General features: G+C 35.0%; 1 protein-coding gene and 1 long non-coding RNA gene across 2 annotated transcripts in view; one reads left to right on the top strand and one right to left on the bottom strand.

The window, feature by feature from the left end:
• The window catches only part of LOC142984926 (uncharacterized), a 35,592-nt gene extending 12,693 nt beyond the window's left edge, over positions 1-22,899 (top strand). Inside the window, exon 3 of the long non-coding RNA XR_012960172.1 lies at positions 21,001-22,899. This is a non-coding gene — a long non-coding RNA (uncharacterized LOC142984926). The remainder of the gene's footprint in view (positions 1-21,000) is intronic.
• The window catches only part of LOC142984915 (uncharacterized), a 187,328-nt gene that overhangs the window by 8,654 nt on the left and 150,933 nt on the right, over positions 1-27,741 (bottom strand). The window lies entirely within an intron of this gene.

Consider the following 27,741-nt stretch of genomic DNA (forward strand, 5'->3'; position numbering starts at 1 on the left):
GTTTGACTTTTACTTAAGGATATTGTAAAATAATATAATAACGTTTTAAACTATCGGGACTCGTACAAATGTACACTTAAAAATAATTATGCGTTAATCGTATGGTAAGTGGTCAACCTAGTGTCAAAGTTGTTCACACCGCCCGAAGGCCTTAGATATGGTTAACGGCTGTTTTTCGGGTGTCTACCCTTAAACTGCACCTCCAAAATTATAACTGAAAATATATGTAAATTTTTAATATAACAAAAGAGTTAATAATAATATTTTGTACCAAATTAAAATGTCAGTTTAATTTACTATAAGTCTTTTGAACAACCAATCAGAAAGGGATTATACGTCGTTGTAATGACGCATTTAAAAGGGACTTAATTAAGTTTTCACTATTACGTTAAAATGAATAGGCTTTGAGCTTCATTATTTCTATAATAACGTTTAATAACTTTACAAATTAATATCGCAAATTGCACATCAAAACTGTCAGTGCAGTACTAACCAATTTCACATTTACATAGTTACTCATTTGATTTACTATCAGAACAGATTATTGTAAACCAATTTGTTGCCGGTCTTTTCGTGAATTGTTGACTTGTAAATCAACGTTACATTTACTGAGTCTATCACCAGTTAGGAAGTATGTAGATTCTAGTTACGTACAAAAAGTATTGCCTCCGTGGCGCAGTGGTTTAGGTCGCCACGCCGATACCACTGCAACGGGAGGTCGTGGGTTCGATTCCCACACGAAGCAATTATTTGTGCATCGCACAAATAATTGCTTCTGGTTATGCTTTGTGTCCGTTGTTTGTATGTTTGTAAAAGTCCCCGCGACACAAGAGCAATTCTTAGTGCGGGAGTTGTCTTTAAAAAAAAAAAGAATAATTACGAATCACAAAGGAACTGCCAAGTAATTCCTACCGACTTTGTAGTTGCCAATAATCAAAGTGTATTTTATAATACAAAATATTTAGTAATAAAGTACAGACTATTTGTACTTAAACTTCATGTTTGCTTCTTGAAGGGAAAAAATAAACTTAGCTGCACAGCTAGCCCAGGATAGACACAAAGTATCAGAAACGGTCGAAGTGTCAGCCAAGCATTTACTGGCACCCCAACCCCTAAGATAAGATAAAATAAGCTTAGCTCAACAATCTTCAAGATGAACCCCACAAAACATTTACACCTCTTTATATCAAGTAGGTACAGAAGGACAGACATAATACGATTGATATTGAACAATAATAAACGCCGAGGTTGTATTATCAGCATAATTGAATTTGATTTGTCTTTGCTTTGTGACGTCACGCTTCAACAACTATAAATACGAACGCCAAACCGCTTAACGGTCATTTGACTTTCGGCTTTCGTAGCGATAGGTTGTTGTTGCATGGCGATAGAGTCAGATATTTTATTACAGGTAGATTATCGGTTGATTGTTTGGTTCAGTTGTATTTTCAAAGTTAATTTATTGTAGTTGCGATAATAGTTAATTTTAGTGGTTAATGTTCATTCAGTTAGAGTTTATTGTTATTTAAGAGTTAATAAATAATTCGTCGGTAATTGTCTCTTTTTTTTTAAATAGCTAATATTGATTCTCCTAAAATCAGAAGTGGGATACGCCTAACGATACCACATTTGTGTTGTTCAAACAATCAACCGATAATAATTATCATGCCGCGTACACGAGTATCTCGTTCACGTACGCGCAGTCGTTTGAGGGAGACGCGTTCTCATGTAAAAGAAAGATCTCGCAGTAGGTCGATTCGGGATAAGCAGGGTCGTTATAAGTCATCAAGGTCGGACCGCCGACGCCGGTCTCATAGCGAGTCTAGTGAACAGGGATCATGTCGTTCGCGTTCTCGATCATTGCAGCGATCTCGTAGCCGTCGAAGTGAGCATCGTGATCGCAACAATAAGCGTGAACCGCGCCGAGATGCCGAACGATCTCCACGGTCGGACAGGTGTCGATCACGTAAGTGCGAGCGGGTGTCGCGGAAAGGTACTGTACAGTCACAATGTTTAAATAGATCCCGTTCTCGCAGTAATAGTTCAATGAGGAATATGTTAGGTTCGATTATGAATCGTTTGTCGGCAATTGAACAATCCTCTATTAATAACTCGCGAAATTCCATACCGCCTGATAGTGATAATATGCCTGTAGCTGAAAGCTGTGCGTCTACGAGTGCTCAAGCATTCACCGACGCATTACTCTCCATAGTTGGTACTAAAAGGCAAGGATACTACATTTCAAATTTTGACCCATCTGTACACGATTTTGAGGTGTGGTACAATGAGGTTGAGCAGGCGAAGCGACTTAACAATTGGGGTGATTCAGAGTGCTTATCACGGGTTGCAAATTGCTTAAAGGGTGACGCAAAAATTTGGCTCAATGAATGGACGACTAATGATCGATCATGGTCCAATTTCACTAAAGATTTTGAATCGTTGTGTCCGCGTCGTCTTGATTATGCGAATATACTCTTTGAGGTTATGAGCACGAACTCTGATAAGTTCTCTACTTACGCGGAATACGCTCGAAGGTCTTTGTTACGTTTACGCATAGTAAAGGGAATCGCTGATGACCTTATGGTACAAATTGTACTTCGTGGTATAAACAATCCTCAGGTTAAGGCCGCTGCTGTTAATGCCAACCTAACCGTTGATAATTTAGTATCGTTTTTGGCCATTTACGTCAAACCTAAGTCATCCACTAAAATAGAGACTCATAAACACAGCTCTAGTCATTTTTCTAATAAGAACCGAATGGTTAAGTGTCATGGTTGTGGTAAAACAGGTCACATGCGTTTGCAATGCCCAAGTAGAGTAGGTAATGATAAACCGAAACATAAAGCTAATGATGGTGAATCGAGACCTTCCTGTACATTTTGTAAGAAAGTAGGTCATACGGAAAATGTTTGTTTTGCCAAATCCCGTGCGCTTACGCAGAATAATAATCATAAGAGCGTTAACTTGTGTAAACAGATAAATAATAATCAGAAGGTTGGGGATATTAGTACAGGGGTAATACAGGGTATACCTGTAGATGTTTTAATAGATAGTGGGGCGTTAAATATTTCCTTGATGTCGTCAGATGTTGTCAAACATTTTAGCTGTCATCATAAACCAACCAATTGTGTGTTGAAGGGAATTGGTAAAGAACCAATTATAGTTTATGAATATGTTACCCTTGTTGTGGAATTCTGTAACATTGCTCTCGAGGTGGATTTTGTGATTGTTCCCTCTACATGTATGAGTACTCACTCGATTATTATAGGTACGGATGTCCTTGATAGGGATGGTATTACTTATGTTAGATCAAGGGACGGTCAGTATTTAATGCATTCTAATGATTCTACTTCTGTAAACACTATTGGGACTGAGATCACAAGCATAAATACGCCTCTTCAAGATTCCGATCTTAAGTCATTAATGGCTGTCATTAATGAATTTTCATCATTTCTGATAACCGGTACTGCTTCTTCTACTGTGAAAACTGGTCAAATGCATATAAAATTATCTAGTGAAGTTCCCATTGCATATCACCCATACCGATTGTCTCATCAAGAGAAATTAAAAGTCCGCGAAATGATAAAAGAGCTGTTAGACAAAAACATTATAAAGGAATCAACTTCTGCATATGCGAGCCCTATCATCCTTGTTAAAAAGAAGGATGGCACGGATCGTATGTGTGTAGATTTTCGCGCGTTAAATAGAATTACCATAAAAGACCGGTATCCTCTCCCACTTATCGAGGACCATATAGATCGGCTTGGGGGGTCCAAATTCTTCAGTTGTCTCGATATGGCTTCCGGGTTCTATCAAATTCCTATTAGTAAGGATTCCACCCATTTAACTGGATTCGTGACACCCGAAGGACATTATGAGTTTCTCAAAATGCCATTTGGACTTTGCAATTCACCAACGGTCTACCAAAGAATTATAAATGAGACCCTTCGAAGATTTATTCACGCTGGAAGTGTACTTGTTTATATTGACGACGTACTTTTAATGAGTAACACAATCTCTGAAGGCGTCAGTTTACTCCGTGAGGTATTACAGACACTTACTGAAGCAGGTTTTTCAATAAATCTTCGAAAGTGCTCATTTTTGACGACAGAAGTTGAATATTTAGGCCGAATTATAAGTCATGGTCAGGTAAGGCCGAACCCTCAAAAGATCGAAGCCTTGGTTAATACTCCCAAACCACAGACTGTTAGACAGGTTAGGCAGTTCTTAGGACTGGCTGGGTATTTCCGTCGCTACATTAAAAACTATGCAACGGAAACGGCCAATATTTCTAAACTGACTAAAAAGAACGTTAAGTTCGAATGGGGTGAAGAACAAGAGCGGGTTCGTCAATATATAATTGATCGGCTTACTAATGAGCCTATACTAGCCATTTTTGATCCTCAGTTAGCTACTGAATTGCATACAGATGCAAGTAGCGCGGGGTACGGGGCGGTGTTGATGCAAACACACGGTGATGGCAACAAACGCGTAGTTGCTTACTTTAGTAAGGTCACCCTGGGAGCGGAAAGTCGATACCACTCCTACGAACTGGAAACTTTGGCGGTTGTCAAAGCGTTGCAGCATTATCGACATTATCTCATTGGCATAAATTTCAAAATTATTACAGACTGCAATGCTTTGAAAGCCACCGAACGTAAAAAAGATTTATTGCCTCGGGTTGCGCGCTGGTGGATTTACTTGCAAGATTATAACTTCACCATAGAATATAGAAAGGGAGTAATGATGTCCCATGCCGATTACCTAAGCAGAAATCCACCAATAGCGCAAGTCCACTGCATTGAAAGGCCGTTGAATTGGGCACAGATAGCTCAATCTGCCGATAACGAGACTCAGGCACTTATACAAAAAGTTAACGAAGGCCAGTTAGATTCGACTCGATACTTGTGTCGAAACGGTATCTTATATTATCGCTATACTCCAAAAGGGGAAGAAGGTAGGCTTCTATGTTACATCCCTAAAGGACATCGCTTAAGTGTCTTGCGTGTTTTTCATGATGAGCATCAGCACATAGGTGTGGATAAAACTTATGCTCTCATACTTAAACACTTTTGGTTTCCCGGACTCAAAAGTTTTGTCCAGAAATATGTTTCGCATTGCCTTATTTGTATTTCGAAGAAAAGAGTTCCTCGAGCACCCGAACAACCCATAACTTCATGGGAAAAACCGGATATACCTTTTAATACTGTGCATGTAGATGTTCTCGGGCCTTTACCCGAATCTAAAGGTTATAAATTTGTACTTGTATTAGTTGATTCGTTTACAAAATTTTGTCTGTTGTATCCTTTATACCGTCAAGATACTGTTGAGCTTAAACGGACTATTAATAACGCAATATCCTTGTTTGGCGTGCCTAACTTATTAGTATGTGATCGCGGTCGTATGTTTGAAGCGTCTAGTTTCACAAGTTGGATTTCAGAGCTTGGTTGCGCCATTCACTATATCACGCCCGAAATGCACCATGCAAATGGGCAGGCCGAGCGTTATATACGTACGGTTTTAAATTTAATTCGCGTCGAAAGTCGTCACAAGGATGTTGTTTGGTCTGATTCAATTAGTAAGATTCAACTTGTTCTTAATATTACTAAGCAAAGAACCACACAATCTTCCGCTATGAATTTGTTAATTGGTACTGATGCGACGACTCCTGTGATCCGTGCTCTGATCCGCGATGTGGCAGTGGATATAGCTGAGCCCAATTGTGATGCAAGACGAGAGTTGAGCCGGAGTCGAGCAGCGACACTACTGAGCCAAAATCAAGAAAATCAAGATGCTCAAGTGAATCGTCACCGACACCCTCCCAGAGTATTCGCTGTTGGCGACTTAGTGTTCGTCATTAAGTATTCACAGTCCACGGGAAAACTCGATTCAGGTATGCGAGGTCCATACAGAGTTACAAAGGCCCTGCCGAGTGATCGGTACGAGTTGAAACTCCTGAGTGGCGCACGTGGAAAAACTACACAAGCGGCGGCACAATACATGGTGCCGTGGAAAGGAGAGTGGTGTCCCGAGTCTTGTGCAGCGTTTTTCGAAGGTATGTGGTTTGAAAAATTAATGATCCGCTTTGTGTTACAGAGTTATACAGGCCATAATTCGCGCTGTATATACTTCTGGCGTCTGGAGTGTGTTTTCACATGTGCAGTCTCACCCAGCACGCACTTTCCAGTGTGGAACGGACTACGATCCGGAATTGCACTTGCGTACACGGACTGTGTTCCGGAATTGCGCTGTATGGTGTACACGGACTATAGTCTGGAATTGCACTTGCGTACACGGACTGTGTTCCGGAATTGCGCTGTATGGTGTACACGGACTATAGTCTGGAATTGCACTTGCGTACACGGACTGTGTTCCGGAATTGCGCTGTATGGTGTACACGGACTATAGTCTGGAATTGCACTTGCGTACACGGACTGTGTTCCGGAATTGCGCTGTTCACAGGCTTTGTTCCGGAATTGCACTATTTGTGTACACGGACATTGCTCTGGCAGACACGTTTTGTTATAAAACGTGTGTAGGGTTGCATGAAACGCGCGTTCGTTGTAATTAAGTGTACAAGATTTGTGGTTGGCTGAAAGATTTAGATATACAAGGTCTGTGGCTGATTAAAAGACTTAGGTATACAAAAAGTTGAATTATGTGTGAATATTTATGATTGAGGGCCTTGAAAGTGTGAAGTATGAAAGAATAGGCTTGATTTGTTAACTGGTTAAATAACTAACTGTTTTTATTATTTCCCTATCAAGAGACTGCCACTGACGATGAATTGGATGATGCTCAGCCCGGGCCATCTGCTGCTGCTCCTCCAGGAGCTCCGCCGGGTAACACAGAAGGTGAACCTCCGTCGCCAGCTGCAGAATAGACCTATCGACCACTGTGAAGATGTGCACCGAGGACGGAGCACGGTCAGGAGAGGCCGTATCAGCATAATTGAATTTGATTTGTCTTTGCTTTGTGACGTCACGCTTCAACAACTATAAATACGAACGCCAAACCGCTTAACGGTCATTTGACTTTCGGCTTTCGTAGCGATAGGTTGTTGTTGCATGGCGATAGAGTCAGATATTTTATTACAGGTAGATTATCGGTTGATTGTTTGGTTCAGTTGTATTTTCAAAGTTAATTTATTGTAGTTGCGATAATAGTTAATTTTAGTGGTTAATGTTCATTCAGTTAGAGTTTATTGTTATTTAAGAGTTAATAAATAATTCGTCGGTAATTGTCTCTTTTTTTTTAAATAGCTAATATTGATTCTCCTAAAAGTATTTATTTCGAGAAGTGGGTCGTGGACTCGCGGCTGACAGTGTGACCGCGTTTGTGGTACCTGAAAATATACTCCGGTCCGGTTTTCGACCAACTAATTTGCATGTGAAGTGTATTTCGAGATTGAGGGCAGTTTTCAATGTCATATGGTTTGCATACGGTCAATCGGACTATGTGCCATTTGTTTGAGTCTAGAATTTTGAATAGTTATTGACTAGGTGAAAGGTACTAGATCTGTAAGACAGACTTTTACAGGCTGTTGAGTTTTTTATGCTTGAATAGAAAAATAATAATAAAATAAGAATAAAGGAATGTACTTGGAAGGATTGAAAACAAATAAGTTAGATTAGGGAAATTTAAGACCGAATACTATTAAATATTACTCATACTATTTTGGAGGTGTACCTTATTCATCTGTATTAGACGAATACAGGCCAGTGATGATGATGTACGAATACAATAAACTTAACAACCAATCTTTGAAAAGAACAACTGCAAAACAAATGAACAGCGTCGCAAACTTTTAACTTCACTATTGTAATAGCATTTCCTCTTAAAAGATTAAAAATAAACCAGTAGATTTTCATCGAATAAACGCAATTCTCCGAAGTATTTCATTTTCCACGAGTACAAAAGATCGTAGCGGGAATTCGTTTAAAACATGGCCGCCAATTGATTGGACAATTCGATGTATTTATTGGCAGAATGCGGGCGTTACTGCGAGTCAATATTTTCAGGAACGTGTATATTATAAATACAAAATGGAGTTTATTTGCTTTGCATTCGTGTTGATACATAAGTGAATTCTGTACACTGATACATTCCCGCTCTGAAAATAAATAATGATTTTACGTAGACCCCAATGAAAAACAAACTGAAAATACAGTGATAGCTGTATTGCCCGATATTCTACTAACTACTATCGAGTATCGAGTTCCGGCTAGCTACCGAAAAAAATTGTATGACAATGTGATCAGCGCCTCTAGCGGACTTTGTAGAAATTATTTTTGCAGTACATTTTAAATGTCAAACTCTCGATACTCGATAGTTCAAATTGTAAATAATCGCGCTACAGAAAGCTTTTGATATAACTATTTTATTTCTTAATTGATCTAAAATATTCAGAATATATAAACGCATTAATAATTAACGTGTATAATTTGATTAATGGGAAACACATCGTAATATAGAATAACAATCAGACGCATTACATGAATTTTAATGAACTACAAACATGAAATCAGCATTAGTACAATCGTTAGGCATGTTATGTATTCAAATATATTATTATGTGTATTTAGGCATTTATGTAGCGTTGAAGCGATGGAATATCTGATTTGATCATATTATCTAGCTCCTGGATGGATTTACCGTCATCTACGAATTTTCCATTTTAAAGTGTCTTGTGATTTTCGATATTTTGTAGAGTGATCTACTTCTACTTAATTATCTATACTAATATTATAAAGCTGAAAAGTTTGTTTGTTTGTTTGAACGCGCTAATTTCAGTAACTATTGGTCCGATTTGAAAAATTCTTTCAGTTTTAGATAGCCCATTTATTGAGGAAGGCTATAGGCTATATATCATCACGCTACAACCAATAGGAGCAGAGCACCTGTGAAAAATGTTACAAAAACGGGAAATATCATGGCTCCCTTATGTGACGCAAGTGAAGTTGCACGGGTCAGCTAGTTGTTTATAAAACTTGTTAGAAACACGTCAGTAATATTGCATTTTCGAGGGATTTTTTGTAGATTTGACGACCTGACCATTTTCTTATTGTAAAACTATTGTTTTTTTCTAAAATCTGACGTCCTGAGAAGACATTAGAGATTTTCTCATAAGTCTGATTTAACTGTCACACGCTACATATAAACTAAATGTAACACTAATGGAAGTTTAAATGCCAACTAATTGCAGTCACATTTTGTTGATGTTTTTGTTTTTGTCATACAACTAATAAACCTTGATAATAATTGTTTGATCGAATAACGATAAAACGAAGTAATCGCCATTAGAGTATGAAAACGAATTAGTAACTTTAATAACGAACATAATTATTAGGAACAAATGACGATTAACGATTTTCATTAAAGCAGAAAGTAGGAGGAAAATCAAATACCTTCCTTTTTATTTCTTTGTAATATTTTTTCAATAAAAGTCTCAATTAGTAATTAGGTCGACTATTTTAATAAAAAATCGGCCAATATTTTCATGAAATACTTCAACTTGGGTAATAAATATGCAAATATTTCGACTCGTAACGCAATTTTCTACAGTCGGTACTATCGTATACAGAAATATTGACATTTAGAATCTTACGGCATTTTATTTTTACTCCAAATTTGTCAGTAGCTAGCCGTTGCTAGCTTGTCGATAGTGGTAGAAAATCGCTCTATGGAATCGCTCATTTTTTGTCCATTCTATGGTTTTTCATTGGAGTATGTTATTCACTACATCACACAAAGATGCTTCACTCCGACTTAAAAAGGCAATTTTCTATGAACCAAAAAAGGAAATCGATGCTAGTAGATCATCAATATCATTATTATAATCTTAACGGGATTAAATCTACCGCAGAGATGAATATCATTCCTTATATAGGCTTCCTTAATGTGATTATTACGTATTAGAATTTGGTTACAAAATTTGCTCATTCACGGCTCCTAATACGATGAAGTGACTAATGTTTTTTTTTCATTGTATTTGATCATTTTGAAACTAACATTTTCATGTACCTTTTATAGATAGTAAGTAGTATATTGTGTAGATACATTCTGCTCAAGTATATTTTGCGTTTAAAATGCCTCCTTGCTTCATACAGAGATTGAGGTCGTTAAAACGTGGAATAGTCTTGACCGATTTGATGTCTTTTTTGTGGAAGCCAAGATGAATTATATTTTTTAAAAAACACGAAGTCTGAATTTAATATAACGTAATAAATATTAACAAATTTTAAATTCTTGGTACGTAGTATCTAATGAATCTACGATACAAATCACAATTAGTATTGAAAGATCACACTCATTCTATTGGACTTATAGTAAGTTATGTATGTAGGTATGTACGTACGTATGTAGGTATGAATGAAGCCTACTTAGAGCATCTAATTTGTTACAACACTTGCCTATAAGGAGATGATATTAGTGGAACATATTGCCTTATAAAGACATCTTGTATCCGGTTTGAATTACACATACATGAGAATCTTATGATATTTATACCAATTAGCATTTTTAATGCTATTACGTATATTATTATAAATGGATTTAATTTTGAAATATTTTTAATGGGTACAATTTCTAGAACTTGTAAGTAAAATCGAGAATTTAAATATACAATAACACGACAAACCGATATTATATACACGATATATGGATATTTTAAAATTTCTATAGATATTAAACTAATTTAACTATCTCTGCGGTGCGTTCGATAGTTTCTATGACGACTGATCTCGGGGCTACGGGTTTGATTCCCCGGTCGAGCAAAGTACGGTTGTTCTTTTCTAATTTATATTAGTATAGTTTCTCTCAATAGTTTAGTAACGTGCCCGGTATACGGCAATAGGCTCACCCCTATAACATGTGACTATCATTGTTGAAGAAACAGGTGTGTGTTTCATACACCTCTGCCTATACCTTCAGCTACAACAAGCGTGATGTAGAGTCTACAACCCACGTCCATACTTCCTGAGTGTAACTGATGTGTTTATTACAGTGTTGGTTGCAATCAAGTAAATCCGCGAAGGCAAGGCTCTGCTAAGTATTACGTGCAATATTTATAAGCGTTACTACGATACGGTAAGTGGATGCGTGTTGTTTGGTGCTAGTTATGGGAGATAGCGATGAGCGGCAGCGGGTTTTAGATTAACTGAATATATCTAGGGGAAGATACCCAAACTATAGTTAGACTAAAATTTGTGAATGATGAATTATTGTTCTTTACTAAACCGAATGGTAATTAGGCGTTTGTGGTGTATAACGGCAGCAAATAATAACTAATACTTTAATAAGTAATAGTATTATCTACCGAGTATCTTGAGACGATTGAAACTTTGTTGCTATTTGTCACAAATTAAAGACCGATCCCAAGTTGCGTAATCCAGTAACCATTTTTGTACAGAGACAAATCAAATTCAATTTAAATTAAATGAGGCTTTTACGCTTCAAACAGTTTCGTTTATAATATACTTAAGTAAAAAGTTATCGAATAGTTTTACTTTGAAATCTAATTGTTCTTTATTAATTTTTTGCCGTTTTCTCTTTCACCTTGGGGTGTGAGCATACATGCGCCCGTTACTCCCGCCACAGGGCTATAATTTGACGCCAGCCGTCGGTTCCTGAACTGCCACCATTACCCAGGGTTCAGCTGCATTACTTCCAGACATACTGTCTTATTATCTTCTCAGTCGCTATTAACTTTGTTATCGTGTTTGTTAGATGAAATTGTAAAATAAAGTGTTTCAAGGGTGTGGTTAATAAGTTCCTCAAACTGGAACCGCAGTGTTTGTTAGATGAAATAGTAAAGTTAAGCTATGTGTGACAAGGGCGCGGTGAATATGTCCCTCAAACTGAAACGCAGGAGTCATTGGTCTATTACTGATATGTAATAGATCGATCGAATAACTAATTTGTCGTTCGTAGTGTAGTAAAGCAACATCAAATTGTAATTAGTAAAAAGTTTCTGACATCTAATATATACAATTCTCGCGTCACAGTTTTTGTTGCCATACTCCTCCGAAACGACTTGACCAATTTTGATGAAATTTTGTGAGCATATTGAGTAGGTCTGAGAATCGGCCAACATATATTTTTCATACTCCTAAGTGACACTAATTTTTATTTTTATTTATACAGCAAAACAACGTTTGCCGGGTCAGCTAGTAATCTATAAAATAATGCCGCGAGAAGACGTTTTAGAAAAACTAGAAATATCTACGATGTTCTTTCAAAGTATTAGATCCATGAAGTAGTCTTCAAAAATCGACATCAGCAGTGTTTATAGTAACCTAAACCTAAAGAAATAAGGCGTGATTTTATGTACGTATATCATCGTATGTAGATAAATTACCCCTTTTTATAAAGTTCGTCAATAAAAGCTGGCAGGAAATAAGCTTTAACATGTTTCGTCACGCGATATTGTTGTATGAATCACGATCGTGTTACTACATTAGTATCATTATAAACAGGTAGAATATACTGTATCCTGTGAAATTGAGCTTTTTAATATACTAATACAAGTACGTTTTGTATAAGTAACTTTCCATCATATGTTATAGATTTCCAAAAACATCTGCAATTATAAGAAAGGTATCACAGATACACAATCACTCATGATATTTCTGTGCTTAATTTGTACCTCCTTAAGTGTTTACCAAGCTGCAAATCTTCGTCATTTCAGGTATTGTCGATAAAATAATACCTAATCAATATGCATTTTGCTAGATTGTCGCAGTGGTTTAAGCGGTCATCTCGCCGCAACAACCGTTGCGCCGCTTTGTGTGATGAGCACGAGTATTTGTTCTGAGTCTGGTTGTCAATTTATCTATATAAGTATATATTTAAAAGAATATAAGTATGTTTATCAGTTATTTGGTTACCATAGTACAAATTTATTAAGTCAAAGCATATCTACACACAAGTTTTACTTCTTTAAAACATCACTAGACAGGCTGCTTTAAAACTGTATAAGACCGGAAGGAAATGGTCTTTTTTGTCGTCATTTGAGGGGCTTACACCCTTCTTACCGCGGCGGGTACATTAAGGTATCGGTTCCGGTCGTCCGACTACCAACATCTGTTACCGGTGCGACAGATACTGAGAATTTAAAGATATTGCTTCTATTTCACTAGTTATATAACTACCTTTGACAGTCAATAGAATCTTCAAATGTCTGCATTATTTAGTAAAACGGTCTACTAGCTTACCTAGAAGAACTATCACCCTACAAAATTTTGCCTAAATTGGTACAGCCGTTTAACCATATGAGAGTAACCGATAGATAGAGTCCAATATAGTTTATTTGTAGGATCAGCCTGCTTGTCTTTGGCTCAATCAATTTAGCCGTTAGATCGTTAAAGTGTTAACAGAAAGACATACTTAAGCAAAATTTATCAGTAATTACCTTTAATTATAAACATTAAATACCCAAATACATCAATTAATTGCCAAACAAGGCGAAAGAAAATATACAAACTTAAGTAAATCCGGGCAGAACTAAACCGCAAATTGCTTCGTTTTCAAACCTTTTAAACCTAAGTGCAAAAACATTTGTAATACACATTCTATAACAATACTGGAAGCTTACTTGAAGCACCTGAGGGCATTTCCGATACTGCAACTGAAAGTAAATAACGTAGCATTTGCAGGAGTTTAGCAAAATAAACTCGACGAGAGATATTTGATACGCAACTAGGATATCCGGGTAACGAGTGGAAATATCTAACAGTGTGTTGAAGTTAGTGTTTGAAAGTATTTTCGAGTGTGTTTTGTTGATATAGAGAGGACATAATATATATTACTAGCTAACCCGCGCAACTTCGCTTGCGTCCAATAAGAGAGAATGGGTGAAATTTTTCCCCGTTTTTGTAACATTAATTACTGGTACTCTGCTCCTTTTGGTCGTAGCGTGATGATATAAAGCCTATGTCCTTTCTCGGGTATTAAAATATCTCCATACCAAATTTCATGCAAATTTGTTCAGTAGTTTAGGCGTGATTGAGTAGCAGACAGTCAGACAGACAGAGTTACTTTCGCATTTATAATATTAGTATGGATTTGAGTGAAATAGTTTTTTGGATTTTTGTTCGTTTAATGCATTGTCAAATCTTATTCTTCTCCTTTTTCTGTATTGTGTTCTGGGGTCTGAGCTGTTAATTACTGAATTTCGATATCTACATTCTAGAATGTTTTAAAAGTAATGATGTAATTCATCAAATATCTCGGACACTCTTCTATCGTTTACAATATCCCTAGCTATATAATAAATAATAGTTTAGCGAATAAGAAGAAGTTTTATATTGGGACTAAGTATTAAAATGAAAATTGAGACTAAGAATTAAAATGAAAAATAATATCTCTATGGAACCTACTTCTCAAAAAAATGTAAAGCAATAAGTTCTGCAAATACCAATTAATACAATTTCACATTAACAAGATTAAGGCAGATTTAGCTATATATTACAAACAAACGAAACAACTACCACCCATACATACATAATTTCATACAAAACAAATTTTCACAGTAAACCCGATTAGTACGTACATGAAGCACTCAGTATGCAGATTACATTCAACTGGCTGTAATCTGAAGACTTATAGTGTGGAATATTTGTGTATGAAGTTCATACAGGTTTCATACATATGTATGGTTTCGGATGATATTGTGTTGAAAGTCATTAAGATTAAGTCAAAGCAGTTTTAAAATTAATGTGGCACTATGGTAACCCGCACTTGGCCAGCGTGGTGGACTCAAGGCCTAACCCCTCCCTCATTACGGGAGGAGACCCTTGCCCAGCAGTGGGACATTAATGGGTTAAATTTATTATTTATTATGGTATTATTTCAATTGTACTATAACGAAAATAAATAGATATAATGTATCATGTATCAAAATATTTCACACTGGCTTTAAATAGTAACAAGTAAATAAGTCTCGAAACTTCTCACTGCTGTAGAACAGTTGAGAAAAATGATAACGAATTGACTAATGCGTTTAGTATTTTTGTTCTACCTAATTAAAATAAATAAACTTAATCTGTAACTGTTCTATTTTAGGGGACAAGGCTCCTCCAAAAATGAATAATTAACTATTTTAGATAACGAGCAGATATTACTATATTATTAATGACAAACATCTTGAACTTTACGAATATCATCAAAACAACATCACGAAAATTACAACTATAAGATATCATTGAAAATCTCACCTCTCTCCATCCATGTCACATAATATAAACAAGCACAAATAATCACAAAAACAAAATAATCCACCACACAGCCGCGAACCCGCACACAACGACTCAAAATAAAAAAATCAACTCTTGCGCAAGGAAGCGAAACAACGGACAACCGCACCTTTCCCTGCAAGGGTCAACTTCCATATATTTCTGTCTCCCTCACTCTTCATACAAAAGAAAGAGATGCAATATGTGACTCGTGTTCCAATTAAGTAAAGTCCATAATGACCTAAGCTAAATTGAAAGCTTAACGGTTAAGGCTTCGAAAGTCGTGAGTTCGAGTCCCGATTTACACCCACGAAGAAAATCTAGTTCAAAAGTTCATGATGCTGTTTTATTGCTAATGGTTAGTTGATTTTCCAAAGTAATATAAGATTTATTTAATTACGAGTAGTTCAAAGTCAAACAGAGCCTGAAAATTTGGGAGAAACAGCCAGTTGACTGTAAAGCAATTAGATCAAGTTTGATAACAGAACGAAGTAAGGCGCAAAAAAAGCTAATGACGCGCATATTGTGCGTCCGTCCATCCGTCCGTCCGGTTAAAATTGCATAGTTTCCTATAGAGCAGTGTGACCAAAAAGTAGCAACTAAATGTATAAAATATACATTGATTAATGTTTAAAAGGTCATAAGTAAAACTTCTGTTTCAAAATTTACTACAATCGACCTTCAAATAACCATAAAACATCGTGTAAAATTCGAAAAGAAACGACCAATATTTTGCATTTCTGCGATATCGTCCGCTATGGAGCTCTGTCATCGTCGGTCGTGGTTGGCTGCTTCAGCGCATGCGCAACAGCTGGTGAGCGCAGGAGTGCTTACTGACAGCTGCCGGCGTTGTAACGGCAACCAATGGCAGGAAGTGAAGGAAAATTCTTGTCTGCACGCATTTTGTTGCTAATTTTTATGTTGTTTTTTGTTTACCGGATATTCCTATGTTTTTTTTTGTTTGGACAGGTAACTTGTAGATACAATATAGTATTGCTATAATAATAGTGTAACTTGGAAAATCTGTTATATTGAAATATTTGCTGAGTAGATTTTAATGGTGCATGACAAAAATGTTACAAAACGTGGCTACCATTTCATGGCATACTAAATGTAGAACTTTATTGTCCCTGTTGTCCGTAATTAAGACGATCCATGAACTATATCGATATCTCCAGAATAATACATGCAATAATATTTAATGAAAATATAACATATAGCCGCTTAAACACGCTTTGCTTAAAGATATAAAAACGTCTAACAAATTGACTTACATCTATTAAAAAATTAAACAAATTTTCCATATTGAAGTTATTTCCACAGTACCGAGGTCCACTCGTACCGCGGCGTTAAAAAGCTTTTACTTTTTAAAGTGTTTCCATAGGAAATTGTAGGGAAAATCAATTTATTTCATAACGGTACCCGTTTAACGAAGTTTATAGTAAAAGTTCAATTTTAAAACAGTAAAAGCACTTTCCTGTTATTATTTTTTATTATATTTTCTATTTAATTACGTTAAGTGCATTTAGCTAATGATATCAATGTTAGCTAATGATATAAATGTTCGTATTTTTAGCTTGCTGTAGCGTTATTTTAAACTTTTGATCATATAATGGGTTTGACATTTAAAACTAATTTTCAAATTAGTGCCTTCATAATGAAATGCTATTGTCTTTAGTAAAACAGATATAAATATTTAAGCAAAATTACAGTTACAAGTGTGATGTAGATCACTTTAATAATTATAATCGTAACTTAGTTATATTTCAAAAGGCTATTCAAAAGTAAACTTTTTGATAACGTGTGTTTAATTTTTTAACATCAAAGAATCTTTATTTTCGAAATGAAACTTTGATCATCTAACTAAATAATATATGTATGAAGTTCCTTTGTAAATCATGAGCCATATGAAAATTAAAGTGTCAGTCATAAAAAAGATTGACTTTGTGAATAAAGCAAAGCAAACACTCTTATAACTAAAATATTAAGCCTTTGACTCAAAGACATTAATAGAAAGAGTAAATATTTTACACGTCAAATAAATTGCCTTTGTATATATTTAAAGAACAACTTAATAAGTAAGTGCGAGTTGAAATACTTTTTTTTTTATTAAAAAAATATCTACCATTCTTTAAATCATATTGATGGCCTGCGCTCCTATAACCTACAGGGTTTACCGATAAGCTTAGACAAAAGCCAAAATTTGTACATTTTCTATAGATTTACGTGTGTTTAATGTATAATAGAATACGGGAATTAACGGCGAGTGCAAACGTTAGGCATTTTAAGGTAAAATGCGTGTTCGCGTTAATTCCCGTATTCTATTATACATTAAACATGCAACGCGAGAGTTTAAAAATTAATATTTACGTGTGCACTATGAAGTGTCACAAATATCACCCCATTTACTATATGCCATTGAATTCAACAAGCTTATTGAAAATCTCAACATGACTTGCTGAAAATCTCTCAAAATATACATATTTTATTGAGCTTGACACTTAACAACAGATTTTAAAGTAAAAAACCTATAAAAAGCTACATTTCCTTCGACTTCTAACACAGATAAATCCAATACAAACTTTGGTTAATTCACAACGTGAAGCCAACAACTGAACACGCAATTTTCACCCCTATTACCTAACAATAGGGGCTATAATCGCATATGAAAGAGGGTGTAATGAAGCCTATCGCGGTAACGAGTGTCGTTTTTCCCACAAAGCAGGTATTTCCCAAACTAATGTGGTTATTTATTCAAAATGCGATCGATGGCGTTACAAAGGAGAAGGTATTGATGCTCGTAGGTGTTGTGAATGACTCGTGAAATAAGGGGTTTTGTTACAAGGCGGGAGTTGACACTTTACAGTTATTTTATTTTTAGAAGAAACTCTTATATGACATGAAGTTTGGGTGTAATTGAAGCAAGGGCAATTTTTAGGGATCGTAGGAAGTTGCTATTTTGATCCCTGCCTACACATATTATGGAAAAAGGGGCGTGATTTTATATTATGTATTCTACTATATTATTACAAAGTCTGTCTGTTACCCTTGCACACCTAAACCTCTTAAACAATTTAGATGTACTTTGGCACTGAAATAGCCCAACACCAGTAATCAAAACAAACAGACATTATTTTTCCAATGTTTTCCCTATTTTTTATTTATTATTTATACCCAAATTTCACATGGACAGATCTTCTGCGTCCTCAAGTAAGTAATTAGCTTAACATATAGGAAAACACAAGCCATCCAGATTTTCCATACATAAACAAGTAAACAACCGCTGCAGGCACCGGACGTATCGATACTAACTCTTAGTTCCGACAACAAGTTATCCAGCAGTTATCTGATAGTTAGCTAGTTATCGGTAAAAGCCGTTTGCCTTGAGGCTCGCTAAACGGAGTTCAGTGACAGACGTTTAAATGAAGGGGATTTATGTAATTTTATGGTATTACGCGTTAAGTGTCTGTAGAATAATATAGTCCTTCTACTATTTAATATACAGACGGTTGACGTTATCTATTGCTATGGTTAAGACATACATAAAATGTTGACAAAAAATTTTGGAATACCTACTTCGGTAGTTGGTTAAAATTATACGGCATAGATCAGTCCGCTTGTATAGATTTCCCTTCCTTCATTCCTGAAAGGTAAAATATATCACTTCGCAGTTCGAAAACGCTGAGCTTAAATACCACTATGTGGTATTTAAGCTCAGCGAGCTCAGCTCAGCTAACTACCCATCTACGGATTTGGAGTTGCTTAACCTATCACTGCTGGTCTACGGACCGCTGAGCGCATTGGCTACACAATTCTCGCTTTGTACTGCTTTTGTACACACAAAAAACATATCTTTTTTCAATACATGTCATAGTAACATCAACAAGTAGTGCCCTATTCTTTGCGCGAAAGGAAACGTCCCATTTTCGTCAACTCGCGACACTCGACGACATGCGACATATCATTTGTTATACAAACGAGAAATACTTTTGTCCTTGGACACACTTTTATTATAATGTAAGGTATTTTTGTATATTATTTTAATCTGTATGTTTTTTGTTAGGAAATTTAAGTTATCATAGTGATGACAAATGTCGTGTTGGTACCGTAAGAGTTTTTGAAGGGGTAAAACAATACTTTTAGTTGGTCCACTTGGCGGAAAGAAAGCCATATCTCTCCCTCTCATTGAAAGGAGATTGTGTCTCAGCAATAGGATAGGAATTAATTGGAAACTTATTTATAAAATAACAATTAACTACTGCCTTTAGTACAAACTAGAAATCCCTAACAATCAAATAAAATGTCGGGAAAATTAAATATCGTGATTTGCAAAAATCACTGGTCGAATGACAGTGGTACTAATCGAGTATATAAAGAAGACGTTACGTAGCTCCACGTCATAACCTCAATGTTACATCAAGTAGAAGAACCAAGAAGGAAGCATATACAGCATTACTAATAGCATACATAATTCAGAGAAAGCCCCCGGTCGCGTCTGGCGCGCTGTGTGTTTAGGCCTATTTATTGCTCTGCGGTTCTGCGCGGTGTGCTGATCATCTTTAATGTAAAGTTTTACGTGGTTCATTGAGGGATGAAGGAAGTTTCTTGATAGCAGGAGCAATGAGGGTTTGTGTGATGTGGGGAGATGAATATGGAAAGTTTGTGATTAGAAATCTTTTTAAAAGCTCCAATATTGAATACCTAGTTTGTTGCTGGTTTCCATTATAGTAGGTAAACATTAGGAATTCTCTTCCTCTTAGAGTTCCTAATGAACTAAACAGCTACTACTCCGAAAATCAATTTATATAAACATTATTTACAGTGGCCTTATCTGGTATCTGCCCGAAGAAGGCATGATTTTATGTATGTATGAATTATTTAATTTTTTGGGGAACTTACAGGATTTTGAAGGTGATCTATTTGTGAAAAAGTCTCTGAAGCAAACATCCTCATGATAAGGCACCGAAATTTAATTAAATTACTCCTACTCCGACATAGTCACACTACCATAATAAGCCTTGAGCTTAGCAACTATTTTACATGAAAAATAGTTAAAAGAAAACAAATAATTACGTAGGATTTCCGCCATTAGCGTCCAGCGGACATTACAAGTCAATCAATCATAAATAACACGCTACGTAATAAACAAGTCAATATAAACACATTACTGTGTCATTATAAACAAATCATTTTTATATAATGTAAACATAAAGAACATATCGATCATAGACTGATACCCTGATAATATAGTATGTGGCGGATAGTATTTATTTCCAAAATAGGTTAATTTATATATTTTTATGGTAATATTTTAGTTCGAGAGAAGACTCTTGCCCAGGATTGGAAAACAGTCTTGGGGTAAAAAAGGTCATTATTAGCTAGACCTAGATTAAAACTTTTATTCTACTGAAAGTTAAATCAATACAAATAGTACACATACAAAAGTCTGCCTAGGTGTCTATCTGTTACGCTTTCAAAGTACGGATACAGTTAAAGAAAAATTATGAGCTAGTTTTTGCGAAAATAATCCCGTAGCGGCTGAAATGCACTATTCCTCTTTCAGCAATGATTTTTTCAAATAAGGGAATGAACTTTGTACGCAAACGGAGCAAATGTGAGCCTATGTAATAGCAGGCGACCCTATTGTCATATACTGGACAGGCGAACGACTATTAGTCAAATTGTCTAAAAAATATTTTTACAAATTACCTTAAAGAAAATATACCTTTCCCAAACATTTGTAATGAAAACGCTTTGATGTTTTCAGACTCAATGGAACTTCTAAGAAGCCAATTAGCAGCGTATTGAAGTAAAGTTAGATCTTCCGTCATCATTGAGGCTCTCAATAAGGTCAAGATGTAAGTTTGTGAAGTTTTTTACTACTTGACGTTTGAGGGTAGATTGATATTGTTATGACATAATGTAGAAATGTATTGGTAATGATAGGATTGTTCTTTATAAGGAGGAATATAATACGAAGTGAGGCGAAAAAGATTTTTAAATTCAAAAAATTACATCGACAATGATTTGAAAAATTAAGGCAAGTCTTTTGATTCTATGACAATGTTTTTTGTGATGTTGTCATTTTCATTTACAATTGCTACGTGGAATAAGCAAGTTATATGTGCGCCATTAATAGCTGTTTCGGCTCTAGTTGTTCATTGTGTTTGTTTTTCTGTGTTTTTGCAAAAGTCCTCATGACACAAGATTCATAAGTTAATAAGGATTTTATTATTTCTGTTTAAAATAAATAATATACCAAAAAAATTGTACATTTTATATGTTTGCCTCAGGCTTTTAACACCACTATTTACGTCACCGTTTTCGTAAACGATCCTTACAAAACTATATAACACACTATAAACTTACACACTACTTAATTCCTATTTTAATCCGCATATTCATTTACAAACCCTCAGAATCCACCCCTTCAACTATTAATCTTCATTAAGAAAGCTCCAAGTTTTTAAAACCAAGGTTTTTAAGAGAAAAGCAGCTGAATAGCCCTCAGTTCTGAGTTATGAATAGCCACTATTTTAGTGTCATTCATCATATGAAAACATACTGAGAATGCTTAAATTATTCTGTTTTAAAGTGAAAATATTTTCTTAGAGCATTTTACGATGATATAGTACTAGCTGAGCTAGTTTCGCTTTTGAGTAGTCCTACCGTCCATCTTTACTTTATACTAATACTAGCTGACCCGCGCAACTTCGTTTGCGTGTATCCCGCTACTTCGACAAATACAGTCAACGCACCAACACATATTGGATACTAATTTTCAATTCACAATAACTTCTCTTTCCCTTAACCGCGTTTAAAATATTAAAATGTTTTTTGGTTTCTGTGACTCTTCTTTGATCGCCCCCCCTATCAGTTTTTGGAAAAAATATTTAAGTAATGTACAGATTTTTTTTGTCTTATATGTATAGATCAAAGTCGTAGTACCTACTTTTTAATATTATTTATTTTTTATGTACCGTTTTTTATATTTTTTGTTTTTTTTTTTATGTACTTACCTACTTTTGTTATATACATCTAACTATTATTTTCTTGTTTACTTTTTAAATTATTTACATTCTACATTTTATTACTTTTACTGCCCCCGCCGCCGCGGCCGGCCCGTACCGTGCCGCAATACTAATATCGTGATATCTCCTAAACTATATGTTTAAATAACACACTGTAAACTGCAAAAATAATCTAAATTAAATGCTCGTGATGATGAACTTACTTATTTTGATAAGGATATATGTATTATTGGTTATATCACCAGTTAAACATCACCCAACGAATTAAATGTTTTTTTAATACAGAAAAGTAGTTTTTGTGACTTAAATAAAAAAGCTGGATATATGTCATCGCGGACTTTTTTGTAGAACTAATAAAGACCAATGTTTTTGCTATACATTGTTCTTACTTGTATCCAACGGTATAAGCGGCGCACGCACAAATGCAATCTTCAATTAGATTTTTTTTCTGACTTCTTGGACATAAATCGCTGTAACTCAGCTAATATAGTTTCAATGTATTTCAATTATATATAAAAACCTGTCGGAGAAAATACTCTTTCTATTAGTGAAAACCGCATCAAAATCCGTTGCGTAGTTTTAAAGTTTTATGCATACGAAGGGACTACAGACAAAATGGGCGACTTTGTTTTATACTATGTAGTGATAATAAGAGGAAAGATTTTGTTTTTTTGTTTGTTTGTAATTAATATGTACGAAAGTCGAAAACCGATTTCAAAAAAGTATTTAGTATAACGTAAGCTACAATATTTGCAAGTAACATGAGCAACTTTGATTTCGAAATACAGGTATTCCAGTTTTTATTAAAATTACAGCGGTATTCGGCGTTAAGAAAGTGTATTCAAACAATATATTTTCGCATAATTTATTTTCTTTTGCTACAAGAAGGCAGAGTTAATTATTGCATCTAATTAAGTTACAACTAGCGTTTATTTACTCAAGACAGTAGACGTTTCGTTAAAGTTAATAATGAGTTTACTTAAAATTTCCTAGAAATTACTCTACCATTTCCTTTTCCTCTATATCTTTATTAAAATGTTCCTTATGTAGAGCGATGTATGCATAATTACTATCACGAATTTAAATTTCACTCGCATGAAATGTGCGCGAAAATACATTGTTTTAACTCAAGTTTGACAGGTTAATTGAGCGTTCAATTTAATCATGAACTATCCACAAAATTGTTGGAAACGTGTTTTGATTTATGTAATTATAACTTTATCTAGTCTCTCTCATTAAAAGAGGAAAATCGTGCCCAGCAGTGGGATAGCAATGGGCATTTTTTCAATCTTACTTTTGTCATAATGGAATTAAAGTTAGTACTTATTAACTAAATGTTATATTTAAGTCAACACTGATGATGTATTCAATAATTATTGAATTATAATTTATTTAAGTTCTTTTATCCCACAAGAATTGGGTACGTGACACAAAATAATATGAACTGTCCCAAGTATAAAAGTGTTCGACAATTCTTGAACAAAATCCTATAAAAACAAAAATGTTTTAAATACACTAAATGTCAAACACAGCATTTACGTTTTAACACTAAAGTTTCTTCATTTGACGCACATTTAATGTAGACCTGTAGAAATCCGTGCTAACTCCCGTAACGTTGGCGAAGGCATTTATTTTAATCTGACCTAAACAAATAGTAGGTAATAAAGCCTGAATTCAGAGTAATAAGATTGAAAACCTCGTAACCCGTTACTGTTGTGTCCTTGGGTTTAGGGTTGACGCATTTTCAGGAATAATGATGAAATATGTAGTTACTCTGGGTATTTTTATGCAGGCAGTTTTTTTTTCAGGTAATATTTCAAATACCATAAAAGTCATACTAATAAAAACTAAGGTTTCGATCTTCTAGGTAATAAGAAAAAATATCTAACTAATTGTATTATTATTAACTTTTTAACACATCTCTGTTATTTAAACAAAACGGATACAGAGCTACAAAATAGTAAACAATGTCAACTTCCGTTCAAAACAAATCTTTCGTGAGAATATGTAATTATACAAATTATAATATTTCACCGTTTTAACTGTATCTCGTGCTAAAGATCTATTCAGCCCGCCCTTGACCTTCCGCGGTTGCCGCATTTCATAGTTCTAGGTTGCATTAAAACATGAAAGTTAAAAATAACTTTTTAGTTTACTATAATAACTACACTTTAGACGTAAATATCAGTGCCCATTTGACTGATAAATTTATAAGAAATTTATGGGTAAAAAAAAAATTGCTTTATAAATACTACTAATAGATTTTTCTATACTAATATTATAAAGCTGAAGAGTTTGTTTGTTTGTTTGTTTGAACGCGCTAATCTCAGGAACTACTGGTCCGATTTGAAAAATTCTTTCAGTGTTAGATAGTCCATTTATCGAGGAAGGTTATAGGCTATATAACATCACGCTACTACCAATAAGAGCAGAGTACCAGTGAAAAATGTTACAAAAACGGGGAAAATTATGAACTATTCTCTCTTAGGTGACGCAAGCGAAGTTGCGCGGGTCAGCTAGTTTAGAAATAAACTGTATAACTAAACTAACGTCGTAATTATAATCTGTTACTAAGAAATCATTCTTTCTATCATTGTATTAAAATTTACCAATAAATTTTCCTTAGAATACAAAGTAAATAATCCAGTCTACATAAATAAAATGTTTGTCAAAACTTCCGAAGCAAATATATTCTTTTACGCGACAGCCCTTACGCTGGGTGCTAAACCCCAGCGATTTACAGCCCTGAGGTCAAGGTGAAGGTCACAAGTTCATTTAAAATGAAATAATAGCGGTTCTTATTGTTCTTTTTATACAATTCGTAGATTTACAATTGTTTGAAAGAAGAAAATACTCTCGTAAAACAAGAGAAATATCAACAAGATTGTTGAACCAAAATAAATAATTGAAACACCGTATTTAGGTCGACGAATAATTTAAGGTTTAAAAAGGTCGAAGCATAAAGAAAATGTTTTCTTATTCTAGACGGTGAAATAAATATTTTTCTTAGACAATTTACGGCGTGACATCTTGAAAAAGGTACTGTTGATTTAGAATAAACCTAACAACCTCCAGTTACCTAAGAACTGTACCTACATTGTTTTGTAGCGCGATTTTCTAGTCACTGCTATCGAGTAACAAACGTTTGACATAATATACCACACATTGAATATTTAGAATTCTAAATGTTTGGATGAAAATAAATTGTTCTACGTATATAATTTGTACATACAAATCTCACTGCTTTAGTTGACGACGATGTACAAAATTGACCGTCTGCTTAAAGATCGCAAATTTAAAATCAAATTAAATTCAACCACTACTGCTTGTCTAGTAATGTCTAGTTCTCAGAGCTAACGACGCTAACCTATCGGAGTTTTGACCGAACCTTCATAACTTAACCACGCGTTATAACAAACTGCCTCATTTAACAGACAAAAATCACACAAAGCAGTCTAGCGAAAAATTACTCTAGTAAAACAAACCATTGAGATAAAACGTTCCCTTTGAAGTATCCCAATATTCTACGAATCAAATAACTTTACTACAAATTCGGGTTTGGACAATTTATTCAGTACTTCGCACGAGTAGGCTTCAGTCGCCTGTAATCTTGTGAAGTTACAAACAAAAACCCGAGGTTTTCTAATGGCTTTGTTGAGAAATATATCAAAAAGTTGTTCAGAAAGTAGCGGGAAAGTGGCAGTTTGTATTGTCAAATTATAAGGGTACAGTCGTATGATGCTGTCGAGTGGCGGCCAACTATCAGCTATTTTCATCCCTGTTTTTTTTTTGTCTGAACGCCGAACAAAAACACGTGAAGATGATTAAAGGACTATAGTTCAATGGGTAGCTGAGATAGGTATACTTTAATAATTACTCCGCTGCGCTCGCATTTGAAAACAAAGTTATTAATTCTATGACTATAGGGAATAACTCTCCTAAGTCACACTAACATTCAATAGACAAACACACACAACACATTACATTACATTCTACAGCATGTGATAATGCGTGCTAGTGTTTTGCCGGCTTTATTCAAATCTACCAGGCGGTTAGTACGCTACAAACTGTACGCCTACCGTGTAAGTACAAGAATGTTTTGATTTATTGAATACTGAAGATATTGCGTGCTCGAATCCTCCGGTTACGAGCACCGCTGTATCTCCGAGTGTTATTGCTAAATTTTATTGTCATGTTTTTTCTATACATACATATACGTTTATACGCTTTCCTGAGCTAACTTTATTGAGGTTGACGTTGAGTATGCGAAATGAATCTGTGATGTAGAAGAAAATTAAAGAATATGTGTGTTAGTTTATTTTTTTATTAATTATTGTCATGTATCCAAAAGTGTAGGTTTATGAAATACATTGACGTTTTGCCATTTCTAATGATAGTCCATGTATCCAGGGCCAGGTACCAAACTTTGGGTTACTAATGATAGAAATGAATAACAATATGAAGTAACATAAACTCAATAGGTAGGTACCACACAGCTCGGGGATCAAACCCAGGACCACAATAGCAGTATTTCAAACCACATCTGCACAGAGGCAGTACGAAAGACATTAAATAGGAAAATATTTTGCAAGATGTTAAGGAAAATCTAGAAATACCTATAACAAAAGTAATTTAAATATTAAGAAAGTACGTTCTAGGGAAAGTCCGGGTCTATAAATATTATCTCGGTTTGTCCTTAGCTTTCGTAAGCAAGTATATTTCTTGTATGCTTACCGCATGTATTAAGATTCTTGCGACGATAATTGGTTACACACACTACAGCGCAAACGCCTATATATATTATACTTACTAGCTGACCCGGCAAACGTCGTTTAGCCATTTAATCAAAAAAAAATAGGGGTATGAAAAATAGATGTTGGCCGATTCTCAGTCCTACTCAATATGCTCACAAAATTTCATGAGAATTGGTCAAGCCGTTTCGTAGGAGTACGGTAACGAAAACTGTGACGCGAGAATTTTATATATTAGATTTATATACTTTATTGTCTGTTGCCATCGTATCGCATCCAGAACTTATAAAAAAACTTATGTAAGTCATCGATCAACCTAAAACCTATAAAGCAAGGAGACTCAGAATAAACAAATATAAACACAGTCCATTTCCTGTTATTCCAACAGTTGCCTATTGTTTTTTACATTTAAACAAAGGTGTAGGCAGAGATGTATAGAACACCCACGTTTCGCTGTTCACCGTTTAATCCGATATAATAAGAGGCAAGCCTATTGCCTTATACCGTACATGTTACCTAACTCCAGGCTACTAAGAATATTTAACTTATACTAGCTTCTACTTGCGACTGCGTCCACATGAAAAGATTTCGTAGGGTACAAAGTATCCTGAATAATAATTAACAGACTATATTTTATAAATATTAATATAGTTTGGTTTAGTTAAAGCCTTTATCACCTTTTATTCATTGTAAATATTATTGTGTAAATAACTAACTGTGTATCTC

This window comes from Anticarsia gemmatalis, chromosome 2 (genome assembly GCF_050436995.1).
Source record: "Anticarsia gemmatalis isolate Benzon Research Colony breed Stoneville strain chromosome 2, ilAntGemm2 primary, whole genome shotgun sequence".
Classification (NCBI taxonomy): Eukaryota; Metazoa; Arthropoda; class Insecta; order Lepidoptera; family Erebidae; genus Anticarsia; species Anticarsia gemmatalis.